A 17,521-nucleotide genomic window follows, 5' to 3' on the forward strand; every position below is an offset into this window, starting at 1 on the left:
AATGAACAATGGGAGGAGCATGACCATGACCAGATGCTGTGACTTCACCAGGACATGGGAAAGGAAGATAGATTAGTTCTGTCATTTGTATGTCCTGCAACCTCAACTTTAGATCCAGGGTTCCTGGAACTGACATAAGTACCGTAATAAAAAAATCCTTCAGGGAGAAAGTTTGGAGTCTATTTCTGGCTGTAACTTTGGGATCTGTCTCAGTAAATGGAAAAAGTGACATGAATGTACACACCATAAATCAATAGCTTACTTTGTGGGTGACTATGAAAAACTGAGAGTAGATAATAAAGAAGTCACAGAGGATTTGTATTGGAACAGGAGACTACAAAATTGATTTTCTAATGTTCTAACACACGTTTCTTTGCAGGTATACATTTCACACCACCAATGTTCCTAGTTTTTCTACAGCACCTAAACCCCGCTCCATGGCAGGAAATTTTCTTCTCTTTCTCTCTGAAATCCAATCATGAACAACTTTGTAACTGTGTATCTCTCTATAATTCATTTAAAACTTAAAATAAATAAAAGGGCACTGGTGGAGGGATGGGTACTCAATCATTGTATAACTGAAACCCAAGGACGAAAATTTGTAAGTCTACAACTGTACCTCATGATGTTTCACTAATAAAAAAATTAAAATTAAAATAAAAAAGAAATTGATTTTCTAAAAGCACGTCTTTCCCCCAATTTTATTTTATTTTTTAAATTATTTTTATTTATTTTTTATAATATAGGAGTACTGCTATTTATTCAACCATTGGATAAGCTAATTGAATTGGTCATGAATTCCACATTATTTTTTATTCAGAATGTTAATTTTATTTTATTATTATTCCCCCATTTTTATTGATTCACCATGAGATATAGTTACAAAGCTTTCATATTTGAGCTTTGGTCATACAATCATCGAACACCCATCCCTTCACCAGTGCACATTTTCCACAACCAAGATCCCCAGTATTCCCCACCCTCCCCCTGTTCCAACCCTTTCCCTGCTTGTGTGGCAGACAACTCCCCCCATACTCTTTCTCTACTTTGGTTACATTCAATATTTCGACACCAGTCTCACCACCATTCAGACCTCTTGAAAAGTCAATGCTAGACGATTTGTTTTGTATTCCTTGTTATGGTTAGAATATAATGTCCAGGAAATTCTGTGTTGTTCTCTCCTGGGAGCTTTAGTTTAGAGTCTCTGGGTCTTGACCATGGGTGATATTAAATGGTGCTGGGGGCAGTTTATTGTTGTGACTGCAAAGCTTCTGGAAAACTGGGGACCTTCGGAGAGAAGGCCCAGTCTCACTCCTAGTGGGTTTGGAGATCTCAGTCACGGGTTCCTGCTTACCTCCGTGCCAGTGAACCTAACTGTGTCTTTTGATCTCTTTTGAGATTTATGTATCTCTGAAATAAGACCAATAAATGAGCTTTAATAGCAGAGCCATAGGTGGTTTGTGGGTGTGGCTCCCACATACCTAACTTTTGGCCATTTAATTTCTCGGTAAACATGGCCACAAGATGTTGGGGTCTGATCAAAGGCACAGCAGTAATTTTGGGATATCTGGAAGTCTGAAGGCACCATCAGGATGGTTATGCACTTGATGTTTTTTATTTTAAAAAATATTTTATTTTTTAATATATCACCATGAGATATACAGTTACAAAGTTGTTCATGATTGGGTTTCAGTCATACAATGGCCCAACACATTTCCATTCATAAGTTTTCATTTCCCACTGCCAATGTCTCCAGTTTCCCTCCTGCCAACTGCCCTCCAGTCTGCCTTTGTGGCAGGTATTATGATTCTTCCTCTCTTTCTCTCTCTTTCCTTTTAGGGATTATGATTTGCAATATGGTACTGAAAAGTTATCATGTTTTCCTCATTACCAATGTCCAGCACTTAGCTCTTGTCCAGAGTGATCACGTTCAGCTATCACTGGCAGAGTAAACTTCTTTATCCTAACCCCGTCCCTCCTCAACCACTTGTAGCAATCTTCTAATCATAGGCCAGTATCCCGGTCCTTGTATCTACTGCCTTGGGTATTATGCTCCTACTATATTTTTTTTATCCCACAAGTGAGTGCAATCATTCTATGTCTGACCCTCTCCTTCATACTCATTTCACTCGGCATGATACTCTTCATGTCCATCCATTTATAAGCAAATTTCATTACTTCATTTATCCTGGTGGCTGCATAGCATTCCATTGTCAAGTCTTTGATAAAACATTATGCAATCTTTGATAAGGAACAAGAAATATGAAGTGGAGCAAGGAAAGCCGCTTCAACAAGTGCTGCTGGTAAAACTGGACAGCTACATGCAAAAAAATGAACTCAGACCTCTGTCTAACACCAAGCACAAAAGTCATATCAAAATGATTTTAAAAAACCCTTAGTATTAGACCTAAATCCCTAAGAGACATAGAGGAAAACATAGGAAGAAACCTCCACAATATTGAAGCTAAAGGTATTCTCAAAGATGAAACACCACTTGTTCAAATAAGTAGAAGCAAAGAAAAATAAATGGGACTACCCGGCAAGCTACCGAGAGTATCTCACCTGCATGGCAGAGCCTGGCAAGCTCCCTGTGGCATATTCAATATGCCAAAAACAGTAACAACAAGTCTCACAATGGAGACCTTACTGGTGCCCGCTCAAGCAAATTTATGAACAATGGGAGGACAGTGCTACAGTGCATATTAAACCAAGAAACTGCTGCACCTCATAAGAAATGGTGACCAAAATACAAAGACAATTCACAGAATCGGAACCATTAATTTTCAAATGCACATCTGATAAGATGTTAACATCAAAGATCTATAAGTCACTGGTAGAATTTGACAAGAAAAGAACATCCAACAACATCAGAAAAAAAAGGAGAAGAAATGAGCAGAAACTACCTCAAAGAAGAAACACAATGGCCAAAAGACTCTACATCACTAATGTTCTACATCACTAATCATCAGGGAATTGCAAATAAAAACAACCAATGAGATATGATCTCACATCATAGAGATTGGCATACATCAAAAAAAAAAAAAAAAACAAGAACAACCAGTGCTGGTACGGATGTGTGGAGAAAGCGACTCTCATTTATTGTTGGTGGGAATGCCGACCAATCCAGCCCTTTTGGATAACAATATGGGCATTCCTCAAAAAGTTAGGAATTGAGCTTCTGTAGAACCCAGTGATACCATTCCTGGGTATATATCACGGGGCCCCAAAAACATACTGAAGAAAAGCCATCCAAACATTTTTGCAGCACTATTCACAATAGCCAGTATCTGAAGAGACCCCTCTATGGAGCAATATATCTGTCCCGTTGCTCCATAGATGGAAGCCTGCCTTATGAGCAAGGGGGAGAAGGCAGCTGGAATAGAGAAGGAATCACTAAGAAAAAGATGGCTGGAGGAATCAGTTGGGTTGGAAGATGTGTGCAGAAAGTAGATAAAGGACCAAACATGATAACCTCTCAGGGTCTGTATTGCAAACAATAATGCCCAAAAGTAAAGAGAGATTATGGAGAACCATGTCTGCCATGGAGGCAGGGGGAGGGTGGGAAAGGGGGGGGTATACTGGGAATATTGGTAGTGGGGAATGTGCACTGGTGGACGGTTGGGTGTTTGATCATTGTGTGATTGTAACTCAAACATGAAAGCTTGTAACTATCTCACGGTAATTCAATAGAATTAAAACAAACAAACAAACAAACAAAAACCCCAAAACACAAAACAAAACAAACAAAAAGGAGACCCCCTAGTGTCCAAGAAAAGAAATTATGGTACATCAAGCATGACATTTTGAAACAATCCAACTTTCTTTTCTATCACAATTTTTGGAATATTTCTCCCAAGTGAAATCAGTAAGTGATATTTTCTTCTTTACATTCATGAGGTCATGGTTCTAAATATCTGACAAAATTGCGCATTTTGAAATTGTGTATATATGCGTGTGAACTGCTATAACTTCATGTCACAACATTAACAGGAGAAATCACAATAGTGGAAAATTAGTCCTTGTGAAGAATGGAATCTTTATCTGAAATGTCTAGACTTTGGGTGGGGATGAGGGATGGAATTACTTTTGTCAACCCTATTGTTTCTGCTGTTTTGCTGGCAATAGGGAACCTTCCATATTATGCAATTTATGCTAATTATGCAATCCTGCATTCCACAGAGCTATAAAGTGTGAGAAAAAAAATGATTGATTTTTTTAATTGAGTGTGATATCACTTAATCACTTAATCCCCGTTATTCATCGATTTACTCGAGCGGGTGCCAGTAATGTCTCCATTCATCCCAGTTGCGTGCTAGCGTAGCCCAATGGTATCTGTTCATTCTAGGAACATGCAGAGCCTCAAACCAATCATTCAGGGTCTTGACTAAGAAGTCTGACCGTCTTGTAAGTGGGCGTCCACGTGATCTTTTGATGTCCCGTGAAATCCAATCAGTGATATCACCCTATCAATTTATAGTGATAGAAGTTGGTGACATTGACACATCTGTTGATTACAGAGTAACTGGGTCTTTAGAACCAAAGGTCCTTTTGTTCCTTATACTTCAGAATTTTACTTTCCAAAGCAAAGGTTACATAACTTTCAAGTTGTGGAGACAGAATTCACACACAAACAATTGCCTAGTTTCAGGTCTGTATTTAGATGATGGCATAATCTCTTCTTGTTTGTATACGTATTGGAAGCCTTCTCTATTTTACAAACATACACTCAGACTTGTTTAGAAAAAATGGACCACACACTATTCACATATCTACCAATCCCTCTGCTGCTATCCCCTATACCTTAATTCCAAGATGTTTACTTCATTTTCTGGTCTTTTACCGAAATTACATTACAGAGAATTGGTGCCACTCACACCCACGTAAAGTCCAGTAAAGTCTGACCTACATATTTTGTGAGCATGAGACAGAATTCTCAATTATATTCTTTGTGCTTCTGTGACCTGCATCCTAGGGAAACATGCACGAAGTACAGACTAAGAAGCAAGCCACAGAGTTCCTGAGGAATCATGAAGCACAGGTTATGAAGCAAGATACAGAGCTCCTGGGGATTTGGCTATTAGTTATTAGGGAAGGGAGCTTTAATGTGGCTCTTTGTAGAGCAGTGGGAGATGATTAGGACACGAAACTATTTTTAAAATACACCAAAGATCCTCTCTGACTGTTTCTGTACTGTACTGAGACTAGTGTTTATCATACTAAATATTGTGAGAGATTTCAAGTCCAAGAAAAGTTTCTTGCCCGTAGGAAACTTAAGTGTAGTTAAAGAGACAACTGAAAGCTCATAAGACTCTACAAAACATTTGATGGTCATAAAAATTACATGTAATCTACTAGTATTAAAGGTACTATGAAAAATCAGAACAGAAACTGCAATAATAATAGCAATAATACTAGCTTGTGTTTATTGAGAACTAAATATGTGACAATCTTTACAAGTTATTTAAAAGTATTCACTATTTTAGTATTAAAATTTGAATGAGCATCTGGAAAGTGGTGAATAAATACCAGTAAGCAAATTACCTTGTTAAAGTGCAAATAGACATCAACTACACATCACAGAACACCTCAACATTTAATAGCCTGATTTGTCTAAAACACCAATGAATTTGTGAATCTGGTTTGGTGACTGTGCGTCATGGAACTAGAGGCTGGGAATGAGGAAGGGACTTGAGGTGGGTGTACAATAAAAGCAGTCAACATTTTTGTTGACTGACATGATCCTGATGAGGTAAAACAGAGACTATAGACATATTGCATAGCATCTGTTAACACCATTAAGGGAGTAAAAAATTTGCTACTGGAAGAATCTGAGTTAGATACCAAAAACTGTCTTGGTGTTATAGGCTAGTGGTATTAGGACTAACAGTTCCTTCCTTCACTTCTGGAAAATGAAAAGGCGAGAGATTCTGCAATGCTCCATACATGGAAAAACAGAATATAGGCTTTTGCACAAAGTTTGACTATGGCCACAGAGGCAAAGGAATAACATGGAACTTTGCCTCTTATTTGTTCCCTTTCCACAAGACTATTATACACATTGTGATGAGTCCCAGTTTTTGATATCTTCATTATCTTCATCCCTCCCCACCACGGTCAGATAAACAAAGGAGGATTCTCAAACTAAAGCTTTGGTTCCGCCTACATGAATACAAAAGAAGCTAACTCTCATAAAAAGATCAGAAAAATTCAGCAGGCAACTTTTTAAAAGGCGAAAATCATTACATGACATGATAAAAATCCAGAGAACAAACAAACACAGAATTGCAGGATTGAACAAAGAATTGGGAAGAGCCATTGTAACAAAACAACAAAATTAGATAATTGAGTAAAGCAGATTCATTACATCAAAAAAGAGCTACAAGAGCACAAGGAATTATTCACCAAATAAATTGAAGATATTTTAGAATTTCAAACAGAAATGTTTATTATAAAGAAGAGCACATTAAATGAAACTCAATAAAACATGGAAAATGTAATAAGCAGGTTCAATTTTACAGAGGAAAAAGAAACATTAGAAACTGAACATAAATGACAGAAATGACACAAATGGAAAAAGAGAAAAATAGTATTTTTTTAAAAATGAGATTGTATGTGAAATATCAAGCTTTTGGGAAATAATTAGTTACTGAGTGATGAAAACTTCAGAAGGAGAATCAGAGATGGTACACAAACAAATACCAGTACTAGTTGAGTATTTCCCATACCTAAAATGAACTAAATATAATGTAGGTGTTTTGGAAACTGAAAGAACACCAAAATTTTGACAGCAAAATGACTACATCAATACACACTATTGTAAAAAAATCAAACATCAGTGATAAAAATCAATTGAAATATATAAGAGAAAAATTAAACACAAACAATACCTCTTTCGAGCTTTAATCAAAACTTCTCAACATAAACCCTTCACGTTAGGAGAGATTATAATACTATATTCATATTGCTAAGAGATAAAACCTGCCAAGCAGAAATCATACAATCTTGAATACCTCATTACTGTTCAGGCCTTCTTATGTTAGGTACTTGCCTGTTTCTGGGCACTTACTGTCTTGGACACTCGGCTGTGCCCCAGATCTGTTCAAACATCATGCATAGTTGATGCAAAAAAACTTGGAACAGTGCACATTTTGTTGCTGTCTAGGCTTATTCAAACTTGGTGTGTAAGCAGTCCCATCACTTGTAAGCTCAAAATCTGGTCACTGACAAGGTCAGTGCAGAGATGCCCCTGGGTCACTTATGATAACAAAATTTTGGATGAAACCCAGGCTTTCAAACCTGTTGTTCCATGTCTTGCAAAGCTCTTGCAATTTTGCGATGTGGTGCTCTTCCAGGTTAACTTGATATTGGGACTGTGCCTGCATAGTGTTAGTGCTGATGAGGGGGTACATACCCCTGAGAATCCCCGTTTGTTGGACTTTGCCATCACTGGTGCTATGGGGAACCGGCAATTGAACACAAGGTGACCATAGGGCTTCATAGAGCTCAATGCTGTAGAAACTGTAGGATACACAAAACTGAAAATTCTCCATTGTCTCTCAGGCCAACAGAAACTGGGAGCCACAGTTGTTGGCTAGCATTTGTGAGAGTATCTGTTACTTTTCTAGACACACTTAAGCACAGTGCCTCACAGCAGGCCCTGGGGTACCACTTAACATAATGAAAAAATAGGAAATCACCAGAATTGGTAGATGTAATGAAAAATCTGAGAACTCCATGCATAATAGAAATATGCACTCTACATAAAGAAGAATTTAAAGCAACAATCTTTTTTTGATATGATTTTTTTATTAGTGAGACATCATGAGGTACAGTTGTAGACTTACAAACTTTTGTGCTTGAATTTCAATTATACAATGATCAAATACCCATCTCTCCACCAGTGCCCATTTCCCACCACCACGGATACCAGTATCCCTCCCACCCCTCCATCCCCTTCATCCCACCCTGCCTCTGTGGCAAGGCATTCCCTTTTGCTCTCTCTCTCTTATTGGGTGTTGTGGTTTGCAAAAGAGGCAATGGGTGACAATCATGTTTGGTCTATAGTCTACTTTCAGCATGCTTCTCCCATCATGGGAGGTTCCTCCCAACACCTTTATTTAGTGTTCCCTTCTCTATCTGAGCTCCCTTTTCCCTTAGCATGTGTGGTTGGCCTCCAAGCCATGGAGTAAAATTCCTGGTACTAATCTTGGCCATTCTTGGGTATTAGTCTCCTATTTTATTACTGTATGTTCCCCAGATGAATGCAATCTTTCCATGTCTATCCCTTTTTTTCTGAGTCATTTTGCTTAACATGATACTTTCCATGTAGTACCACTTGTATGTAAATTTCATGACTTCGACTTTTCTAACAGCTACATAGTGCTCCATTGTGTAAATGTACCAACGTTTCTTTAACCAGTCATCTGTTCTCGGGCACTCAGGTTTTTTCCAGATTCTGGCTATTGTAAAGAGTGCTGAAATGAACAAACAAATGCAGATGTCACTTTGACTATACTTTTTTGCCTCTCTGGGATATATTCCCAGGAGTGGTATTGCTGGGTCAAATGGTCGCTCAATTTCTAATTTTTTGAGAATCGTCCATACTGTTTTCCAAAAGGACTGAACCAGTCGGCATTCCCACCAACAGTGAAGGAGTGTCCCTTTCTTGAGACATCCGGGCCATCACCGGTTGCTTTTTTTTCTTGTGGATATGGGCCAGTCTCTGAGGTGTGAAATGATATCTCATTGTGGTTTTGATCTGCATCTCCCTGATGATTAATGATGTGGAGCATTTTATCATGTGACCTTTAGCCATTCGTATTTCTTCTTTGTGAAAGTTTCTATTCATTTCATCTCCCCATTTTATTATGGGGTTGGATGTTTTCTTTTTGTGGAGTTCCACCAGTACTTTGTATATCGTTGATATCAACCCCTTGTCAGATGTGTATTTGGCGAATATCCTTTCCCATTCTGTAGACTGTCTTTGTATTTTGGTCACTGTTTCTTTTGAGGTGAAGAAGCTTCTTAGTTTAAGATAGTCCCATTTGTCTATCTCTGTTTTCACTTGCATGGCCAGCAGTGTGACATCTTTGAAGATACCATTAGCTTTTATATCATGGGGGGTTTTGCCAACTTTTTCCTCAATGTACCTATTGGATTCCGGTCTGATGTTGAGTTCTTTAATCCACTTTGATCTTACTTTTGTACACGGAGTTAGGCAGAGATCTGAGCCCATTTTTTGCATGTAGCTGTCCAGTTTTGCCAGCACAATTTGTTAAAGAGGCTTTCACTGCTCCACTTCACTTTTCTTGCCCCCTTATAGAAGATTAGATGCTCGTATGCTTGAGGGGAGATGTCAGTATATCCCACCCTGTTCAATTGGTCTACAGCTCTGCCTTTTTTCCAGTACCATGCTGTTTTAATTAGTACTGCTTTGTAGTAGAGTTTGAAGTTAGGGAGGTTGATTCCTCCGATTTTCTTTTTCCCAAGAATTGCTTTAGATATTCGTGGGGGCTTATTGTTCCATATAAATTTCAGTAGTGTTTGCTCCGTTTCTTTGAAGAATGTTATGGGTATCCTAATAGGGATCACGTTGAATTTATACCGTGCTTTGGGAAGTATTGACATTTTGACAATGTTAATTCTCCCGATCCATGAACAGGGGATATTTTTCCATTTCCTCGTATCCTCTTTTATTTCCTGAAGTAGCGTTTTGTAGTTTTATTTGTACAGGTCCCACCTTTACTTCCTTAGATAAGCTGATTTATAGGTACTTGATTTTCTGGGGCACAATTGTAAACGGGATTGTTTTCTTCATGTCACTTTCTTCTCTTTCACTATTTGCATATAGGAAAGCCTTGCACTTTGGGGTATTGATTTTATAGCCTGCAACTTTACTATACAAGCCTATTGTTTCTAGGAGTTTCTTGGTAGTGGTTTTAGGGTTCTCTAAGTATATTATCATATCATCTGTGAATAGTGAGAGCTTGATTTCTTCCTTTCCTACCTGGATGACCTTATTACCTTTTTCTTGCCTAATCACTATTGCAATTACTTCCAATACTATATTGAACAGCAGTGGAGAGAGTGAACATCCTTGTCTCATCCCTGATCTTAGAGGGAAGGCTCTCAGTTTATCCCCATTGAGGATGATGCTTGCTGTAGGCTTGTTGTAGATGGCTTTAACTATATTGAGGAAAGTCCCCTCTATCTCCATTTTGACTAGGGTTTTCATCATAAATGGGTGCTGGATCTTGCCAAATGTAAAGCAACAATCTTAATGCTACTTGGTGAAGTGAGAAAAATTATGGGAGAGAACTTAATTAATGAGAAAGTAAGCATAAGAAAAAAATAGAAACATAAATCATTAAACAAAACAAGACAACAATTGAATGAACATTGGAGGTACAACTGAACTCTCCCATATCCTGTTAAGATGTCAAAAACAGAAAGTGCGAGTTTATAGAAAAGTTATAATAAACTATTGTAAATAATAAGAAATGAACTTACACTTATGAAACAAACATATTTTAAAAAGATTGTATTGTAGGGGCATATCAAATACGTCAGAGGTAGCTTGTCAGGCTTTATGGAGACCTTACTGGGCCCGCTCAAGCAAATCAATGAACAACGGGAGGACAGTGACAGTGACAGTGATAGTATTGTAGGGGTTTGATGAAGAAGAAAGAGGCAAAATTCTTAGTTGCAGAACTAATAGCTGAGAATTTCCCTGAATTGAAAAATGAAATGAGATAGTTAACCACATTCAGAAAATTCAAAGAAGTAGAGACCAAACAAACTCAAATAGATGCACACTAAGATAATTTATAATTAAAACGTCAAAGAATTCTAAAAGTAAGTAGACAAAATAAAGAGTCAAATATAAGAGAAATTTCATAAGATTCACAGATTTCTTAACTTAAATTTGTTCATCAATATAAAGTCTCTGCTGTCAGATCAGGAAAGAAAACAATTTTTTTCTTCCTGTAGGAGAGCCACTTGAACTTCAATAAAAACATAGGCTCAAAGAGCTAACCAGTAAACCAAAAGAACTAACTCGAGTTTATGTTCTCTCCCCTAATTCAAGTACAGAGCCCAAGCCAGACAAATTATTTTCGTTGTTGAAAATCTTTCAATTAGCAATAATCACAAGTCTCAAAATGGAGACATTACTGGACCCACTCGAGCAAATGGATGAAAAACGGGAGGACAGTGCTACAGTGTTACAGTTGAAGATCTTAAATACTGTTTGAAGTTAATCGACTTGCTATTATGTCATACTACCTCCCCATACCTCTGCAGTCCACAAAAAAAATTGGAAAAAACTCCTTGTCAATCACATATATTTATTAGTGAAGTATTACCTATATTTTGGATAAATAATAATAAACATTTAGAAGTTAAAAAAAAGGCAAGCAGGCATGCCCATACTTATATCAGAAAAAATATATTCAAGTTAATAAAGGCATTAAGTGACTGAGATGGACATTACATAATGACCATATAGGCCATCATGAAATCGAATTTTCACTTTGAAACAATTGAAAGTGTTAAATGGAAAAGATCACCAATTCAAAATTCTCTATCCAGTTACGTTATTACTCTGATTTTAAGGAGTAATTAAACAGTTTTCAAATAAACATTAAGGGGATTCAAAACAAAACAAACACACTGTCCTCCCATTGTAAATCGATTTGCTCGAGTGGGCCCAGTAACGTCTCCATTGTGAGACTTCTTGTTACTGTGTTTGACGTATCAAATACATCATGGGTAGCTTGCCAGGCTTTGCCGTGCGGGCGAGATACTCTCAGTAGCTTGCCGGGCTCTCAGAGAGGGGTGGAGGAATCGAACCTGGCTCGGCAGGGCTGGCTGCACACAAGGCAAATGCCCTACTTTCTGTACTATCGCTCCAGCCCATATACTATTGCTCCAGCCCATATATATATATATATATATATATATATATATATATATATGAAACAAAGTGTGTAAAGGGAGAGTAATATTGAGGTCTCAGAAACCCTAGACATAATTCCACTCAATTTAAAATGGGTATAGACTTAAATTTCATGGTAACATCAAAATAATAATATTAGAGGAAACAAAACGAGGCAAATATAACTCATTTAAAACACAAAAGACAGCAAGTTGCAAAGGGAGACAGTAAGAAGAGCACAAAGAAATAGAGACAAATTGCATCAGCACCAATAATCTACATAAGAATGATACATTATCATATCTAAGTAATTCACTATATGTCAATAGTTTGAACTCACCCATATAAATTCTCAGAGTGGCCAGATTGGCCAGGAAACAAAACAACTTTCTGATACCTACAGGAGACCCACTTGAACGACAATGATAAAATACAGGCTCAAAAGGCAGGGAAGCAAGCACATACCTATATCAGTCAAAATATATTTACCCTGATAAAGACAATAAGCAACAGGAATGGACATTATATGATTAAAAGATCATTGCATCAAGAGACTTTAGCATTCACCCTCTATATGAAGGTATATAAAAATATATTAAGTGGCTACTAAGAGGGCTGAAGAGAGACACTGACAGCAACACAATAGTAGTAAGAGATTTTAGCATAACATTGCTACCAGTAGACGGATCAACCAGAAAATCTTCAAGAAAACAATAATATCTTTAAATGAGTTGGATGAGTTTTTATTATTAGCATGCTCATACACTTTTAGTGGAAAAGTGAATTTTTACAGCCATTATGAAAGGAGAGTACAGATATTTGGAGAAAATTTAAAAATAGACCCAATATATGATCCAGCAATTCCTGTTCTAGTTATATATTCAAAAAACACAAAAACTAAGATTTTTAGATTATCACTTTAAGAGAGTGGTTAATTGCTTCTAATGATTTTACGTATTCATTAGGATTTTCTGTGTATTTAATAATGAATCTACAAGGGACAATACTTTTATTTCTCCATTTTTTTTTCAATTTGGATCCCTTTTGCTCCACTTTCTTGCCTACTTTCTTTGTCAAGGGCATCCAAGACTATGTGGAAGCCAAGTGATGAGAGTTGACAACTGTGGGTAGAGGATATAATTCAGTGGGAGAGCACTCGAATACCGTGAATGAGGCCCTGGGTTAAGTCCCTAGCAAAGACACACACATAGAGACAGAGATACAGAGTTAACATCCATGTCTTGAGCATGATCCTAGAGGAAAAGCTTTAATTTTAATTCATAATATTAAGTTTTTATAAATAGTCATTGCTATGTTGAGATATGGCTTATTTACTTTATTTTGTTGAGAGCTTTTTTATAAAGAAATCATTTATAAGGTTATGTTTACATCTATAAGTATATCATGTAAATTATATCTTTATTTTTGTAGAGGACTATTACATTAATGTTGAACCATCCTTTTATCTCTGGAATAAATGCCACTTGATCATGTATGACACTTTCTATGTTTTTTTAATATTTGAAACTTTACTTAAAATCATAACTAGTAAAGTTTTTCATAATACTGCCATTTCAGATATTCAGTATTTCAACACCAATCTCATCACCAATGTGACCTTCCTTCTACAAATGTCCCCAGCCATGCACCACTACCACAGCCTTTCCCCTTAGCATGCACAAAGCAATTTACTTTATATTTTTTGTAATAATAAGTGTCTCATAAGGGTGTTATTAAAGTCACTAACCAAGGATTTAATGAACTGTTAGGTGCTCATTGAGCCTTCTGTGATATTGATTTCTCTCACTGAGCATTGTGGGCTTCAACACAACTTCCTCATGTTAATTTTCTACGCTCCTACAGAGCTGTCAATACTGTGAAATTTGGAGTTGTCACTTAGCTCTAGTACAATAGCCAGGAAATGGGAACAACCCTCATATAAAATGGAAGAAGAGTTGATAATAAATTTGTGGTATAAATATATATGTATATGTATATATACATATATACACAAATACAATGGAATAGTATGAAGTCACAAAACATACAGCTTTTTATTATAATTATGTAATTATTGTGTAATGGACATCCCTGTCATTTATTCCCTTCTTAAACTTGAATATATTTAGCTTCATATGGATAATGTTGTGGCTGGATAATGTATGTGGCTATGTGCACCAGGAACTGTGGAACTGGGATGATGCAGCAGCATGGCACTACAGCTGAGCCATTTATATGCCATTGGAAGTAGATGTGGTTGTATCACTGGGACAGAGTTGATACTTGACCTGCTCCCATCTGGAGAATGATGCAATGATGTATGCTGGAGACTGGGCCTTCGTCATTCGGCTCAGCTGTAGTGACTCTCATTTTTAATGTAGTGTTATATAGTTTCACCACCAGGGCCCAACAGCTGAAGACCACCGAGGCCCAGCCAAGGCCATGCTGGGAGCACTCTCCACACACTTGGATGAGCCTCACGCATAAAAGAACTGACAGAGGAACCCAGGTGTGTGGGACCCGGGGCTGAGATCTCTAAGCCTGCACAGTTTGGGACTGGACCTGCCAGTAACTAGACAGTTACACCCACCAACTGCCGTGTAACTCCAACAACGGCCAGGATCCAGAGATCATCACATCAGCTCCTGGGAGAGAACAAGACAGAGTCTCCTACCCTGTGCCTGACTGTCTCCACCAGGGCCCAACAGCTGAAGACCACCGAGGCCCAGCCAAGGCCATGCTGGGAGCACTCTCCACACACTTGGATGAGCCTCACGCATAAAAGAACTGACAGAGGAACCCAGGTGTGTGGGACCCGGGGCTGAGATCTCCAAGCCTGCACAGTTTGGGACTGGACCTGCCAGTAACTAGACAGTTACACCCACCAACTGCCGTGTAACTCCAACAACGGCCAGGATCCAGAGATCATCACATCAGCTCCTGGGAGAGAACAAGACAGAGTCTCCTACCCTGTGCCTGACTGTCTCCATCAGGGCCCAACAGCTGAAGACCACCGAGGCCCAGCCAAGGCCATGCTGGGAGCACTCTCCACACACTTGGATGAGCCTCACGCATAAAAGAACTGACAGAGGAACCCAGGTGTGTGGGACCCGGGGCTGAGATCTCCAAGCCTGCACAGTTTGGGACTGGACCTGCCAGTAACTAGACAGTTACACCCACCAACTGCCGTGTAACTCCAACAACGGCCAGGATCCAGAGATCATCACACTCAGCTCCCGGAAGCACGCGGCCGCATTTGCGGCCGCGCGACATCTTATCATCTCATTCCTAATTTGGTCAAACTGGCAGGCTACCAAATGTAACATGCCCACACGGCAGAGTCTGGCAAACTCCCCGTGGTATACCCAATATGCCAAATACCAGTAACAATGATGGGTCTCATTCTCCTAACCCTGAAAAAGCCTTGAATATGGCACTTTAAAAAAAAATTCTCAGGGCTAGGACGAAGAAGACGTTACTTGCACCTGCTCGAGGCAATCGACGAACAACAGGGTGGTCGTGATCGTTATATAGTTTCAAGGATGTTTTGTTAATGATTTTGTATCTCTATTTATCATAAATATTTTCTGTAGTCCAATTTTTATGATAGTCTTCAAATTTATTTTTATTTTAGACATCGTAATTTACAAAGTTGTTTGCAATATAGTTTCAGGCATATAGCTTTCCCCCTCTATTTTTTTTTTTGCTTTTTGGGTCACACTCAGCTATGCACAGGGGTTACTTCTGACTCATGCACTCAGTAATTACTCATGGCGGTGCTCGGGGGACCATATGGGATGCTGGGAATTGAACCTAGGTTGGCAGCGTGCAAGGCAAACTCTCTACCCGCTGTGCTATCACTCCAGCTCCCTAGCTTTCCCCCTCTAATCACAATTCCTATGACCCCATCCCTTTACCAATGACACCAAGTTTCCTTCCATATTCCACCCTGACTCCATGACATATACATTGTTAAGTTGAATTATTGAAGTTTAGGTTCATATTTTGAATCTAGTGGTTTAACAACAAACAGATACCTTGACTCTACACCACAGAGACACCTTAGACCCCTGACCCATGCCATATATTATGTCTAGGCCTCCACTTATTGATCTCACTCTCTATTTCTTTCCTTCCTTGAAATTTTTGTTTCTGTAACATAGAGCATATATCTTGCCTACATTTGATATATTCCATTTCCAGCACAGAGGATAGGACATTTGCCTTGCATGCAGCTGACCAGAGTTTGATTCCTCTGTCCCTCTTAGAGAGCCCGGCAAGCTACCGAGGATATCCCGCCCGAGCGGCAGAGCCTGGCAAGCTTCTCGTGGCGTATTTGATATGCCAAAAACAGTAACAACAAGTTTCACAATGGATACGTTACTGGTGCCTGCTCGAGCAAATCGATGAACAGCAGGAGGACAGTGCTACAGTGCTACAGACAAGTTATTCTATAAATAATATATTAGTGGAAACATATGGCATTCGTTCTTGTACTTCTGATTTAATTCACTTAACAAAATGCCCTCCAGTTTCATCTAATTTGCAGCAAAATTTGTTATTTCATTATGTTTTGTGACTGAATAGTATTCCACTGTATACATATCCACCATAACTTCATTATCAACTCTTCTGTCATTTGATACCTGAAATATTCTCATCTCCTGGCTATTGTAATAAGGGTTGCAATAAATATAGGTATACGAATCTTTTTGAATGATTTTTTGTCTTGGGAGAAGATGCTAAGGAATGAGATTCCTAGGTAATATGAGAGCTCTACTCTTAGTTGTATATATTTTTAAAATATCTAAATAGTTTTCCATATGGGCTGAACCACACAACATTCACACCAGTAGTGCAGGAGAGTTCCTTTTTTCACCACATCCTCACCAGCTCAGGTTTTTCCTATTCTCTTCGATATATGCTATTTTCACAGGTGTGAGTTGACATCTCATTGCCATTTTAATTTTGATTTCTCTGATAATATGTGATAATACAACTTTTATATGCCTTCTGGTCATTCATCTTCTTCAGAAAATATGTTGTAATGTTGTATATGTTGAACTTTTTATCTGATGTATGTGTGTGCAAATATTTTATGCCTTTTTGTAGGATGCCTTTTGAATTTATCCATTCATTTTTTGCTATGCAGAAAACGGTTTAATTTGATGTAATATGATTTATTTATTTATTTATTTATTTATTCAGTTTTGTAGGCATTGTTTTTGCCAATTAAATCAAATTGTTTTTAAGATCCTTTCATGGTAAGATGGTCAGTTTCTGGACTATAATGCCTGGTCTTACCTCAGTGTATTTTATGGACTAATCTCAAGGCTTTTGGTAGACTTTGAGTTTACTTTTTGTAAGTTTCCAGTTACAGACCCAGTTTCATTTGTGAAGTGTATGCGTGTGTGTGTGTAGCTATCCAGTTTTATCATAATCATTTATTGCAGAGGCTTTCTTTACTCACTTCATGGGCACACATGCTTTGTCATAAATTACCTGTCTAGGGCTAAAGAAATAGTAGAGTGGGAGATTTCCTTTGACATATTCAACCCAGGTTTGAATATTCAAAATTCAATATTC

This window comes from Sorex fumeus, unplaced genomic scaffold (genome assembly GCF_029834395.1).
Source record: "Sorex fumeus unplaced genomic scaffold, SorFum_2.1 ptg000058l, whole genome shotgun sequence".
Lineage (NCBI taxonomy): Eukaryota > Metazoa > Chordata > Mammalia > Eulipotyphla > Soricidae > Sorex > Sorex fumeus.